The sequence below is a fragment of the Chlamydotis macqueenii genome, unplaced genomic scaffold, assembly GCF_036417535.1.
Source record: "Chlamydotis macqueenii isolate bChlMac1 unplaced genomic scaffold, bChlMac1.mat HAP1_SCAFFOLD_12, whole genome shotgun sequence".
Lineage (NCBI taxonomy): Eukaryota > Metazoa > Chordata > Aves > Otidiformes > Otididae > Chlamydotis > Chlamydotis macqueenii.
The window spans coordinates 63,442-73,073 of NW_028239009.1; the positions used below are offsets into that span (position 1 = coordinate 63,442).

Genomic DNA, 9,632 nt, shown 5'->3' on the forward strand with positions numbered 1-9,632 from the left:
AGTTTCACAATTGGTGCTCCCTGATTAAGGCACCCCTTTTACTCCCTGATTAAGTACTCACTATTGGTGCTCCCTGATTAAGGCACCCCTTTTTTGCAGCTTGTCCTGTAGCCCTGGCAGACGGCGAACCCCTGTTTCAACGGTTCAGGCTCCGGATCGTCGCATCTGAAGGACAAATGCGTAGTCGATCTTGCCCCCCGGTCGCTGCTCCCGGTGCTTCTCTGCCTCCGCCACTCCGATAGCAGTGTCTTCTAGTAGTCCCTGTTCGGGCGCCATTTGCGAGCGACGGAGGAACGTACGACAAAAGACTCAATATGAGTAATAAGCGTAGTTCGATTTATTAGTCCCGGGTGCACATATTTATATTGCTAAGATAAAATATGCCTACTAGTCATTGCGTGATTGGCTTAAGCTCTAATAGTTACATTTGCATATCCTTCCTACTTGCAGTTAGCTAATCTGGAAAGTCCCGTTAACCTGAAAGTCCCGTACTTTTCATGTTTTCACTTTCTCAGAGTTGTTTACGATCTTCTTCAAGGTTGCTTCGTTTACTTTCTCACAGGAAGCTTCATTACTTTCTCACAGGCGGCCTCATTATTTTCTCACAGGTGGCTTCAGTACTTTCTTACAGGCGGCTTCATTACTTTCTCACAAGCGGCTTCAGTGATGTCCTTGAGGCCTGCTGCTCACAAACATAACAATTCCATTCGGTCTGGATTGTTCACTAAGTGTCCCTGATACTCCAGGTATCCAACACAGTCCCTCTAGAACAGCTGTCCCAGCGGGCCCTCCACGGGGCACAGCCTCCTTCAGGCCTCCACCTGCTCCGGCGTGGGGTCCTCCACGGGCTGCAGGTGGATCTCTGCCCCTCCGTGGACCTCCATGGGCTGCAGGGGGACAACCTGCTCCACCATGGTCGTCACCACGAGTTGCAGAGGAATCTTGGCCAGGAGCCGCATTACTCCTCCCCCTCCTCCTTCACTGACCTTGGCGTCTGCAGCCGTTCCTCGCAACAGGCTGGCAGACGCCTCTCAGGATCCTTTTTACATCTTATTCACTTCAACTGCTCCTCTCCACTTCTTGCAGCCAGGCCGGGCCGAGTTGGGCCCAGTCGGCTGCCCGGCGGGAGGCCAGAGGGTGAGGCCTGCAAGGCCCACAAGGCTCGCGCTTCCCCCTCTCTGCCCCCCGCTCAGCTGCTTCACATCTCTCCCTTTTTTTTTTTTTTTCTGTTTTCCCCTATTTAAATACATTATCGCAGAGGCGTTATCACGGGACATTCTGCTACCAATTGGCTTGGCCTTGGCCAGCAGTGGGTCCGCCCTAGGCCCGGCCAATTCCACTGAACAAAGGGGAGCGACTTCTAGCAGTTTCCTACAGAAGCTGCCACCTTAGGCCCCCCCCCACTAACAAAACCAGAACAGCCACCCTTTCGCAGCGGCATCCAGCTGTTTGGAGAAGTATGCTACCGCCCGTCTGTATGGTCCCAAATCTTGTGCCAATATTCCTAGTGCCATTCCTTGTTTTTCGTGGGAAAATAGAAAAAATGGCTTACTCACATCAGGAAGTCCCAATGCCGATGCCGACATCAGGGCTTTCTTCAGCTGCTGGAAGGCTCGATCTGACTCAGCATCCCACTGGAGATCCTTTTGGTTAGCTGCTATCAGGGAATAGAGTGGCTTAACAGGCAGACCATAATCACATATCCAAAGTTGGCACCACCCGTCATTCCTAAGAATGTCCGTAGTTCCTTTATAGTTTGTGGTCGGGGGCTTTGGCATATGGCCTCTTTCCGGGCTTGTCCTAGGATCCGTTGTCCGGCACTGATCTCGTACCCCAGGTACGTGACCTGGGGTTGTAACAACGCCTGTGCCTTTTTCTTAGAAACCCGATATCCCTGTAGTCCCAGGAAATTTAACAGACTCACGGTCCAAATGACACAGGATTCTTTGGTTCTGGCTGCAATAAGAAGGTCGTCTACATATTGTAACACCTTCCCTTCTTCTGATGGTGGTTCCCATGATTCCAAGTCCTTTGCTAGCTGATTCCCAAAAATTGTGGGGCTATTTTTAAAACCCTGCGGCAACACCGTCCATGTGAGCCGGGTCTTTCGACCACTTTTGGGATTTTCCCATTCAAAAGCAAAAATTTTCTGGCTGGCTTCATGGAGAGGGAGGCAAAAGAAAGCATCTTTTAAATCTAGGACCGTAAACCAAGCTAAATCAGGTTTTAGCATGGTTAATAGGGTATAGGGGTTAGCTACCACAGGTCCTCTGTTATTTTGTTGATGGCTCTTAAGTCTTGAACTATCCTATAGGACCCATCAGGTTTCTTAACTGGAAGTACAGGTGTATTGAATTCTGACTCACATTCTTTTAGTAGTCTTAGTTCTATGAACCGCTCTATGACAGGACAAATTCCTTCCCTAGCTTCCCTTTTCAGTGGGCAAAATGTGGGATTTTGGTGTGAAATGGGGGGATTTGGGGCAAAATGTGGGAATTTTGGTGTGAAATGGGGGAATTTGGGGCAAAATGTGGGATTTTGGTGAAAAATGGGGGAATTTGGGGCAAAAAAAGCGGGATTTGGGGCAAAAATGCAGGAATTTGGGCGAAAAATGGGGGATTTTGGGGGCAAAATGTGGGATTTTGGTGTGAAATGTGGGAGTTTTGGGCAAAAATGCGGCATTTGGGGGCGAAACGGGGGAATTTGGGGGGAAATCACGGGATTTTGGGGCAACAATGTGGGATTTTGGTGCGAAATGGGGGAATTTGGGGCAAGAATGGGGGATTTTGGTGTGAAATGGGGGAATTTGGGGCAAAATGTGGGATTTTGGTGAAAAATGGGGGAATTTGGGGCAAAAAAGCGGGATTTGGGGCAAAAATGCAGGAATTTGGGCGAAAAATGGGGGATTTTGGGGGCAAAATGTGGGATTTTGGTGTGAAATGTGGGAGTTTTGGGCAAAAATGCGGCATTTGGGGGCGAAACGGGGGAATTTGGGGGGAAATCGCGGGATTTTGGGGCAACAATGTGGGATTTTGGTGCGAAATGGGGGAATTTGGGGCAAAAATGTGGGATTTTGGGGGCAAAATGGGGGAATTTGGGGGGAAATTGCGGGATTTTGGGGGCAAAATGTGGGATTTTGGTGTGAAATGGGGGAATTTGGGGCAAAAATGCGGGAATTTGGGGCAAAATGGGGGAATTTGGGGAAATCACAGCATTTTGGGAGCAAAATGTGGGATTTTGGTGCGAAATGCGGGAATTTGGGGGAAAAATGGGGGATTTTGGGGGCAAAATGGGGGATTTTGGTGTGAAATGGGGGAATTTGGGGCAAAAATGTGGGATTTTGGGGGCAAAATGGGGGAATTTGGGGGGAAATTGCGGGATTTTGGGGGCAAAATGTGGGATTTTGGTGTGAAATGGCGGGATTTGGGGCAAAATGTGGGAATTTTGGTGCAAAATGGGGGAATTTGGGGCAAAAAAGCGGGATTTGGGGCTAAAATGCGGGAATTTGGGGCAAAAATGGGGGATTTTGGGGGCAAAATGTGCGATTTTGGTGTAAAATGTGGGAATTTTGGGCAAAAATGCAGCATTTGGGGGCAAAACGGGGGAATTTGGGGGGAAATCACGGGATTTTGGGGCAACAATGTGGGATTTTGGTGCGAAATGGGGGAATTTGGGGCAAAATGTGGGAATTATGGTGGAAAATGGGGGAATTTGGGGCAAAAATGCAGGATTTGGGGGGCAAAATGGGGGAATATGGGGAAATCACAGCATTTTGGGAGCAAAATGTGGGATTTTGATGCGAAATGTGGGAATTTTGGGCAAAAATGCGGCATTTGGGGGCAAAACGGGGGAATTTGGGGGGAAATCGCGGGATTTTGGGGCAACAATGTGGGATTTTGGTGCGAAATGGGGGAATTTGGGGCAAAATGTGGGAATTTTGGTGCGAAATGGGGGAATTTGGGGCAAGAATGGGGGATTTGGGGGGCAAAATGGGGGAATTTGGGGGGAAATTCCTGGATTTTGGGGCAAAATGTGGGCTTTTGGTGCGAAATGCGGGAATTTGGGGCAAAAATGGGGGATTTGGGGGGCGAAACGGGGGAATTTGGGGGAAATCACGGGCTTTTGGGGGCAAAATGTGGGATTTTGGTGCGAAATGGGGGAATTTGGGGCAAAATGGGGGAATTTGGGGCAAAAATGCGGGAATTTGGGGGGCGAAACGGGGGAATTTGGGGGAAATCACGGGCTTTTGGGGGCAAAATGTGGGATTTTGGTGCGAAATGGGGGAATTTGGGGTAAAAATGCGGGAATTTGGGGCAAAAATGCGGGAATTTGGGGGGCAAAATGGGGGAATTTGGGGAAATCACAGGATTTTGGGAGCAAAATGTGGGATTTTGGTGCGGAATGCGGGAATTTGGGGGGAAAAATGGGGGATTTGTGGGGCAAAATGTGGGAATTTGGGGGGAAATTCCAGGATTTTGGGGCAACAATGTGGGCTTTTGGTGTGAAATGCGGGAATTTGGGCAAAAATGCGGGATTTGGGGGGCAAATTGTGGGAATTTGGGGAAATCACGGGATTTTGGGGGCAAAATGTGGGATTTTGGTGCGAAATGCGGGAATTTTGGGCAAGAATGGGGGATTTTGGGGGCAAAATGTGGGAATTTGGGGTGAAATCCCGGGATTTTGGGGGCAAAATGTGGGATTTTGGTGTGAAATGGGGGAATTTGGGGCAAAAATGCGGGATTTGGGGGGCAAAATGGGGGAATTTGGGGGGAATCGTTAGATTTTGGGGCAAAATGGGGGATTTTGGTGCGAAATGGGGTAATTTGGGGCAAAAATGCGGGATTTGGCGGGCAAAAGGTGGGAATCTTGGGGGAAATCGCGAGATTTTGGGGGCGAACCTGTGGGGGGTGTGGCGGTGACCAATCCCCGTTCCGGTGTCCGGTCCTCCCGGCCAGCAGGGGGCGGTGTTGGAGACGCCGTTGGGGCCTGTTCACGTGGCGCTGGAGGGCGCGCCCCGCCCTGGTCGCCCCGCCCTGCTGATGCTGCCGGACGTGGGCCACACGCGTGAGTCCCGCCCCCTTCCCCCTCTCCCGCCGCGCCCCTCCCCCGCAGACGCCTCGTGCTTCGCCCCGCTCTTCGCCCACCCCGAGATGCGGGAGGTCGCCAGCCACTTCCTGCTCGTCCACCTCGACCCCCCCGGCATGGAGGTGGGCGCCCCGCCCTACCCCCCGGGGTGCGTCTGCACTCCCCTCTTCCGCTCCCCCCAGTTGACCCCAGTGACTCCCAGTTGACTGCGTTGACCCCACTGCCCCCCCAGTTGACCCCACTGCCCCCCCAGTTGACCCCAGTGACCCCCAGGTTGACCCCACTGACCCCCCTGTTGACCCCACTGCCCCCCCAGTTGACCCCAGTGACTCCCAGTTGACTGCGTTGACCCCTCTGACGACCCGGTTGACCCCACTGCCCCCCCAGTTGACCCCACGGACCCCCCCAGTTGATCCCAGTGACCCCCATTAACCCCCCAGTTGCCCCCATTAACCCCCAGTTGACCCCACTGACCCCCATTAACCCCCAGTTGCCCCCATTAACCCCCAGTTGACCCCCATTGACCCCCATTAACCCCCCGTTGACCCCACTGACCCCCATTAACCCCCAGTTGCCCCCATTAACCCCCCGTTGACCCCCATTAACCCCCAGTTGCCCCCATTAACCCCCGTTGACCCCCATTAACCCCCAGTTGACCCCCATTAACCCCCCGTTGACCCCACTGACCCCCATTAACCCCCAGTTGCCCCCATTAACCCCCAGTTGCCCCCATTAACCCCTTGTTGACCCCCATTGACCCCCCGTTGACCCCACTGACCCCCATTAACCCCCAGTTGCCCCCATTAACCCCTCGTTGACCCCCATTAACCCCTAGTTGACCCCCATTGACCCCCCGTTGACCCCCATTGACACCCCGTTGACCCCCATTGACCCCCCGTTGCCCCCCATTGACCCCCAGTGACCCCCAGTTGACCCCACTGACCCCCATTAACCCCCCGTTGACCCCCATTAATCCCCAGTTGCCCGCATTAACCCCCAGTTGACCCCCATTGACCCCCGTTGACCCCCATTAAGGCCCAGTTGCCCCACATTAACCCCCAGTTGCACCCATTAACCCCCAGTTGACCCCCATTGACGCCTGTTAACCCCCATTAACCCCCAGTTGACCCCCATTAACCCCCAGTGACCCCCAGTAACACCTGGTTGCCCCCATTAACACCCAGTTGACCCCCATTAACCCCCAGTTGACCCCCATTGACCCCCCATTGACCCCATTAACCCCCAGTTGACCCCCATTAACCCCCAGTTGACCCCCATTAAACCCCAGTTGACCCCCCGTTGACCCCCATTAACCCCCAGTTGACCCCCATTAAACCCCAGTTGACCCCCCGTTGACCCCCATTAACCCCCAGTTGACCCCCATTAACCCCCAGTTGACCCCACTGACCCCCATTAACCCCCAGTTAACCCCCTGTTGACCCCCATTAACCCCCAGTTGCCCCCATTGACCCCCAGTTGCTTCCCATTAACCCCCAGTTGCCCCCATTAACCCCCAGTTGCCCCCCATAAGCCCCCCATTGACCCCCATTAACCCCCAGTTGCCCCCATTAACCCCCAGTTGACCCCCTGTTGACCCCCATTAACCCCCAGTTGCCCCCATTGACCCCCAGTTGCCCCCCATTGACCCCCAGTTTCCCCCATTAACCCCCAGTTGCCCCCCATAAGCCCCCCGTTGACCCCCATTAACCCCCAGTTGACCCCCATTAACCCCCCGTTGACCCCACTGACCCCCATTAACCCCCAGTTGCCCCCCACTAACCCCCAGTTGACCCCCATTAACCCCCAGTTGCCCCCATTAACCCCCAGTTGACCCCACTGACCCCCATTAACCCCCAGTTGCCCCCCACTAACCCCCAGTTGCCCCCATTAACCCCCAGTTGACCCTGTCGTCTCTCTGTTGACCCCCCCACCCCTCCCCCCCCCCCAGTTGACCCCCCGCCCCCCCGTCCCCCCACCTCGACCGCCATCACATCGCAGCATCACCCTACGCACCCCTCCCCCCCCCCCAACCGCCATCGCTTCACCTCATTGGTCCCCTCGCCCGCCCTCCCCCCACCTCGACCCCCGATTGACCCCTTGCCCCTCCCCCTGTCGCCCCTCCCCCCCCGCCCCCCGCCCCTCCCCCGCAGGTACCAGTACCCCTCCCTGGAGCAACTGGCCGAAATCGTCCCCTGCGTCCTCCGGCACCTCAAGTGAGTGGGCGGGGGGGCGCCCCACGGCGCTGTGGGGCGGGAGGGGGCCCCTGACCCGTAGCGGGACGGGACGGGGGGGCGGGGCCAGCACCGGCCTGACCCCGCCCACCCCCCCAGCATCGCCAGCGTCGTGGGCATCGGGGTGGGCGCCGGCGCCTTCGTCCTGGCTAAATTTGGGGTGAGATGTGGGGCGGGGCGTGGGGCAGGGTGGGGGGCAGATTTGGGGGAATGCAGGGCTGCGGGAATCTCGGGGGAGGTTCTGTGGGGCTGGGGGCGTGGCTGTGGGGCTGGGGGGGTCGCTATGGGGCGGGGGGGTCGCTATGGGGCAGGGGGGTGTGGCTGTGGGGCTGGGGGGTCGCTATGGGGCTGGGGGGTCGCTATGGGGCAGGGGGGCGTGGCCGTGGGGCGCTATGGGGCTGGAGGAGGTTAGTGGGGTCTCTGGGCACTTGTGGGTCGCTGGGGGGTTGGGGGCTTGGCTATGGGGCTGGGGGGTCGCTATGGGGCTGGGGGGGTCGCTATGGGGCGGGGGGGCATGGCCGTGGGGCGCTATGGGGCTGGAGAAGGTTAGTGGGGTCTCTGGGCACTTGTGGGTCGCTGGGGGGTTGGGGGCTTGGCTATGGGGCTGGGGGGTCGCTATGGGGCTGGGGGGGTCGCTATGGGGCGGGGGGGCATGGCCGTGGGGCGCTATGGGGCTGGAGGAGGTTAGTGGGGTCTCTTGGTTGGGTACTTGTGGGTCGCTGGGGGCTCTCGGGGGGCGTGGCTGTGGGGCTGGGGGGTCGCTATGGGGCAGGGGGGGTCGCTATGGGGCAGGGGGGCATGGCCATGGGGCGCTATGGGGCTGGAGGAAGTTAGTGGGGTCTCTTGGTTGGGCACTTGTGGGTCGCTAGGGGGTTGTGGGCTGTCGGGGGGCATCGCTATGGGGCAGGGGGTTCGCTATGGGGCTGGGGGGTCGCTATGGGGCGGGGGGGCGTGGCCGTGGGGCGCTATGGGGCTGGAGAAGGTTAGTGGGGTCTCTGGGCACTTGTGGGTCGCTGGGGGGTTGGGGGCTCGGCTGTGGGGCTGGGGGGTCGCTATGGGGCTGGGGGGGTCGCTATGGGGCGGGGGGGCATGGCCGTGGGGCGCTATGGGGCTGGAGGAGGTTAGTGGGGTCTCTGGGCACTTGTGGGTCGCTGGGGGGTTGGGGGCTTGGCTATGGGGCTGGGGGGTCGCTATGGGGCTGGGGGGGTCGCTATGGGGCGGGGGGGCATGGCCGTGGGGCGCTATGGGCTGGAGGAGGTTAGTGGGGTCTCTTGGTTGGGTACTTGTGGGTCGCTGGGGGCTCTCGGGGGGCGTGGCTGTGGGGCTGGGGGGTCGCTATGGGGCAGGGGGGGTCGCTATGGGGCAGGGGGGCATGGCCATGGGGCGCTATGGGGCTGGAGGAAGTTAGTGGGGTCTCTTGGTTGGGCACTTGTGGGTCGCTAGGGGGTTGTGGGCTGTCGGGGGGCATCGCTATGGGGCAGGGGGTTCGCTATGGGGCTGGGGGGTCGCTATGGGGCGGGGGGGCGTGGCCGTGGGGCGCTATGGGGCTGGAGAAGGTTAGTGGGGTCTCTGGGCACTTGTGGGTTGCTGGGGGGTTGGGGGCTCGGCTGTGGGGCTGGGGGGTCACTATGGGGCAGGGGGGCGTCGCTATGGGGCTGGGGAGTCGCTATGGGGCTGGGGGGTCGCTATGGGGCTGGGGGGGCGTGGCCGTGGGGCGCTATGGGGCTGGAGGAGGTTAGTGGGGTCTCTTGGTTTGGCACTTGTGGGTCGCTGGGGGCTCTCGGGGGGCGTGGCTGTGGGGCTGGGGGGTCGCTATGGGGCTGGGGGGTCGCTATGGGGTGGGAGGGCGTGGCCGTGGGGCGCTATGGGTCTGGCCCTGCCCCACAGCTGCTGCACCCCGAGGCGGTGGAGGGGCTGGTGCTGATCAACATCAACCCCCGCGCCAAGGGCTGGGTGGATTGGGTGGCGCACAAGGTGGGCGGGGCCGGCGGGTGGGGAGGGCTAATGGGGAGAGGGGTGGGGCAGAAGGGGGCGGGGTTTGGGGGGGGTTCCCTGCTGCTGGCCCCGCGGCGCTGTGGGTCGCTTGGGGTCGCGTGTGGCTCACTGTGGGTCCCTATGGGTCGCCGTGGGTCGCTGTGGGTGGCGGTGGGCGGCCGTGGGTCACTGTGGGTCCCTACGGTGTCTGTGGGTGGCTGTGGGTCGCTGTGGGTCCCTACGGTGTTGGTGGGCGGCTGTGGGTCGCTGTGGGTCCCTACGGTAGCTGTGGGTCGCTGTGGGTCCCTACGGTGTCTGTGGGTCGCCGTGGGTCGCTGCGGA

General features: G+C 58.6%; 1 long non-coding RNA gene across 1 annotated transcript; it reads left to right on the forward strand.

Moving 5' to 3' along the window:
- Positions 1-4,957: 4,957 nt before the first annotated feature.
- LOC147596176 (uncharacterized) lies at positions 4,958-7,298 on the forward strand. The gene is made up of 3 exons (XR_015261560.1): positions 4,958-5,064; positions 5,113-5,233; positions 7,236-7,298. It is a non-coding gene; the product is annotated as an uncharacterized LOC147596176 (long non-coding RNA).
- Positions 7,299-9,632: the final 2,334 nt, after the last annotated feature.